The sequence below is a fragment of the Penaeus vannamei genome, chromosome 2 (genome assembly GCF_042767895.1).
Source record: "Penaeus vannamei isolate JL-2024 chromosome 2, ASM4276789v1, whole genome shotgun sequence".
Lineage (NCBI taxonomy): Eukaryota > Metazoa > Arthropoda > Malacostraca > Decapoda > Penaeidae > Penaeus > Penaeus vannamei.
Genome location: NC_091550.1, coordinates 53,122,119 through 53,127,118, shown reverse-complemented (window position 1 = coordinate 53,127,118; position 5,000 = coordinate 53,122,119). Strand labels below are relative to the sequence as shown.

Below are 5,000 nucleotides of genomic sequence, written 5' to 3'. Positions count from 1 at the left end.
ATATATATAAATACTCTACGGGTAAACTACACCAACTTTCATTGTTTCACCGACCTCGTAAATTTGAAACAGAACAGCTGCATACGAACGCTACACTGATGAATACTTACAGTCTGGAAAGAAAGTAGGTTGTGCTTGCGTCATCATCATCATCATCATGGGGGCTGACGCCGACGGGGGCGCATAGCCGCATCCACCCTTCGCTTCCACCTACGAGGATCCCTCATGGCTAGACGCCAGGCAGGGACTCGGCCCATCTCTAGTTCTTCACGGCAGGTTTGGTCGATCTGCCCAAGCCATGACTTCCTCGGTCGTCCCAAAGGCCTCCTCCACCCAGGGTTGTCTCGAACAGAGACGACCTGATGGGCAGTGTCATCCAAACACCAAATGCAGAAAAGGTATGAATGAGAATGAATATCTTCATTAAGAGAAGGTTCTAGATGGGGGACCGGGGGTTGATAGGCATGTTGGGGGGGGGGGGTGCCTCGTCCTTCCGTAGCACCAATGACCACACCAAATGCAGAAAAGGTATGAAGGTATGAATGAGAATGAATATCTTCATTAAGAGATGGTTCTAGATGGGGGACCGGGGGTTGGTAGGCATGTTGGGGGGGGGGGGTGACGTGGTAGCCGCATGTATGTCTTTATTATGTAGGAATGTCTGCTTGTGTGAAAGGGGGTGTTGTGTACATATGAGTGTATGGATTTATGATTTTATGTGGTGCAAGTGGTTTTATGTGGCTATGGGTGTGAATCTGTGTCTGTTGCAATGTTGATGAGAGAAAATTTGCATTTGTATGTATGGATGTATGTGAGTCGTTATGTTAAATAGTACATACGCACGAATAGTAGAGATTGCAGATTTGCATTAAGAATTCAGAATAAAAATGACAGACAGGTAAGAGACAAATAGATTTACTGCAAATGAAAGGAGAATTCCCTAATTATTAATGATCGAGAGGCTGATAACGTCTTTTATCAAGGAGCAGATAACCTTGTATTAAGTCTTGAAGCAGACCGCTTGTGGAGACGAAGAGATAAGAGAAGGAGGAGGGTGAAGATAGTAGATAATAATTAAAAGACAGAAAGAAAATGAAGAAAAGGCAGATGAATGAAGATAAAATCAAACATCAAGGGAAAATTAAGGTATAAAATGAAAGAATAATTACGATACCATTTCTGAAAGCTGTTCTGTTTGTGTGATATTAACGTCTTACAGTGCAATGGATTTAGAGCATAAAGTCACAACGAACAAATAGCTACACGGAAATCAAACCAAAATGTCATAAAATGAGTCTAAAAATTATTACAACAATCGCTCAGAGACCGCATACCTCCGCCAAGGTAATGGGGTCACTGATGCAATAATGATAAAAAAAAATTACACTTGAAGAGTTACATTTAAAATCCCTGGATCCGAATCACCACTCAAATTAATGGAATCTAAGTTGGACTATGGCACACCTCTGGTTAAATATTTCATTAAAAATCTGTTCATAACTTTGAGTTATCCTGCGCAGGGTCCGGATCATGATCAGGATCACCACCAAAATTTCCTTGCATCCAAGTTAAGACACACATATAGGAAAATATTAATAAAAATCTGCTCATAACTTTTTGAGTTATCCTGCTAACCAACTAACCAACGAACTCACAAAGATTCCTGGATCCGGATCACCACCAAAGTTTCATTGCATCTAAGTAAGGCTAAAACACACTTCTGGGGAAAAAATTATGTTCATGACTTTTTTAATTATCCTGACAACCAACGAACAAAAAAATCCTAGATCAACAACAGAATCAATGGCATCTTGGTTGGGCTATGGCAGACGCTAGAAAAAAAAATCTGTTCATATTTTTTGTGTTATTCTGCTAACCATACAACCAATGAACAAACAAAAATACCTGGATCTGGATCGCTATCAGAATTGAATGGCATCCAAATTGGGCTAATTCATAAAAATCTGTTTATTACTTTTTGAGTTATCCTGTTAACGAACAAACAAGAATTCCTGGATCCCGATCAGAGAGAGAGAGAGAGAGAGAGAGAGAGAGAGAGAGAGAGAGAGAGAGAGACAGAGAGACAGAGAGACAGAGAGACAGAGAGAGAGAGAGAGAGGGGGGGAGATATACATGTATGTATATACATATATAGATAAACAGATATGGATATATAATGAAACAAAAGAGTACTCCAGCCACAGCTTCCGACCTTCGCACCGCATGCGAGAACGAGCAACGCGAACGGAGGGAGAGGAAAGCAAGGAAGAGGAGAGATGCACGGACCCCCCCCCCCCTGCTGCAGCTGAGAGAGGAGGGTCGTTTAAAGGTGCTGTCACACTAGCACTTTTTCCGTCAATTTTTTGACAATTTTCTGAAACTTTGTCCATTTTTGAGCGAATTGTCGATTTTCCAGTCAGACGATAATGATCGTTTCAGTCTGAAAACCTTTCCGTCAACTTTTACAGCCAAGCATAGTCAGAGCAAGAGCTATGTTCGAGAATGTTTATATTTATGTTAAATAAAATTGTCAAAAAATTGACGGGAAAAGTGCTAGTGTGACAGCGCCTTTAGAGTGACAGGATTTGGCTGACAGAGGCTGACTGCGTGGAGGGGCGGCCGGTGGAGTGGAGGGCCTTGTCAAGTGGAGAAATGGAGATGCCATTGCGTGTTGTTGTGGCGTATATACGGTGGATTCGCTGTCCACTGCTGACAAGACGAAATAACGAACACTTCACCGATACGCGTTGTGGAGAACATTAGTGACAATCGGCCGGTTTGTTAAAGATGTGCGAGGCCCGACCCAAAGAATATTCGTATACGTGACATGCATAGATAAAGAAATAAATGCATATTTATCAGTCTAGACATGCATATCAACCGGGCAAAATGATAGTTAAAGGTATATCTATCAGATACATCGACAAATATTTATTTATTTCTACGTATTTGCATGTTTGTATTTAAGAAAATTCATTGGGTCATGGATCACCCTAATCGAGTGTGATTATGGTGTTCCATGAGGAGGTGATAAGAAGTTTTTAAAGTTATTAGAAAGTAAAAAATAAAAATAAGAATAAAATGATAATAAATAAATAAATAAATTAAAAATATCATTATTTTCTTTGAACAGGGGACAGTATCGTAATTTACGTTTTCTGTGATAGTGAAGGGTAGACTATGTTAAGGAAGAGTTGCTCATCAATTAGTGATTCATAATCAATTACTCTTGTTTTTTGTGTTGACCTGCATCAAAGGCCAATGTTGTGATTTGTTTATTCTGTGCCATTTTTAAATGAAAAGGAAAACCAGCAATAGTTTCTCCATTCCTTCTATCTATACCCAGGTGCTTCAGTTGAAATATCACCATACAGCATGATGCTTTGCACTACATAATTCTTATACATAGGGTTTTGTTGAGTTGTTATTGGTTTTGGAAGTTCCCGAAGGTTTTCTACATTTAACCTGGTGTTCGTACAGGTTGCATGACCTGAACTGGCTGATCTAATTTTGCCAGAATACAAACTTTTATTTGCCAGATGAAAGAGTGTTTGGATAACAAAGTCTCAGCAATGTGTCAATTCTCCAACCTGATTCCCGATTCTTACTCTTACAAGTTTCAGATCACTGGTGTTTTCTGTGACTTCATTCCATCCGTATAAAAGTGTCTAATGTATTGGATGTGTCTAAAAGTCACCGAAGACTCCTTGACTGCACGTTCTCCCCTCAGGTGTAACGGCCCAGGAGCTTGGTCCTTTGAGAGACCCTCTATAGCTTTTCCGTTTGATGATGAAATATATATGACAATATAGATTATATTTCGATAATCTATTGCTATTTTTAGCTTTTGTTTATCATATCTAAACTATTTATATGTATATCAGTTTGTCATAACAAGCTAAAATACAGATGCACGACAAAGACACAGATGATAGATATACCATTGCCTGAATTTTGACGGGATGATAATGTTCCTTTGGCAAATGCAGCATTTACTGCTTTGTCCTTGACTTGCTTTAGCTTTCCTCCATTTGCTACTCCGTTTTTTTAAATTCATTTACTGCATGATTCCTATTCATTTATTCTTTTATCTATTCATTTAACTCTTAGGCATGTGGATTGCTAACTTATGGCTTAATGTAGAAAAGGTATGAATGAGACTGGATATCTTCACAATACAAGAGATGTATTTGACCGGTTTCGATTACGTCTTCGTCAGAAATACATTACGTAATCGAAACCGGTCAAATACATCTCTTATATTGTGAAGATATCCAGTCTCATTCATACCTTTTCTACATTTGTCAACATGGACACGGTTCATTATGGCTTAATCTCCCTTAAAGATATACAGCCGGTTTGTTAAAATTGTGTCAGGCCCGACCCAATGAATATCCGTATAAACAGACATCTATACACACAGAAATGAATGCATATCTAATGATCTATCAAATATACATTTATTTTTCTATCTGTACAGTAGATATTCACGTCTAAACTGATAGAAATGCATATATTTCTGTGTATGTGCATGTCTGTTTAATGAAAGTCTGTTAGGTCGGGCCTGGCACAATTTTAACAAACCGGCCGATAACAACTACTGTATGCTCATTCAAAACACAAGCACACTATGACGAAACAAATTCTGCTCAAAACTATGAAGCCACATGAAAAATATAATTGGTCAACATACCCATCCGCCCTAGAAAATCTCCCGCCCTTTTTCTTGTTTTTCTTTTGAAGAAAATAGCCAAGATTACGTCAAAGATAGTGGGGAATAGTAACATTTCCAAGTTTAACATATCATACAGATCATTGCAGCTTCTCTTGTATTTCAACATATACATACTTGAGATTAGAACGTATTGCAAAAGGTCAAGCTCTTAAAAAAGAGAAAAGATTGAATAGTAATAAAATAAAAGAAAACGAAAATAAGGTGAATAACCCCGCGCCTCCTGAAAACTAAAAGATGGAAGACGCTAACCCTCTCGCGGTGTCCG

General features: G+C 38.7%; 1 protein-coding gene across 3 annotated transcripts in view; it reads left to right on the top strand.

Moving 5' to 3' along the window:
- LOC113812940 (juvenile hormone esterase) overlaps positions 1-5,000 on the top strand; it is a 19,864-nt gene that overhangs the window by 1,072 nt on the left and 13,792 nt on the right. The window contains exon 1 of one of the 3 annotated variants that reach the window (XM_070135109.1): positions 2,595-2,627. The exons of 1 other annotated variant lie outside the window; for it this stretch is intronic. The gene's annotated coding sequence lies outside the window, so the exon portion shown is untranslated. Of the gene's footprint in view, positions 1-2,594; positions 2,628-2,763; positions 2,790-5,000 lie in introns of those variants that run through there. One more of the 3 variants, XM_070135127.1, reaches the window with a different exon arrangement.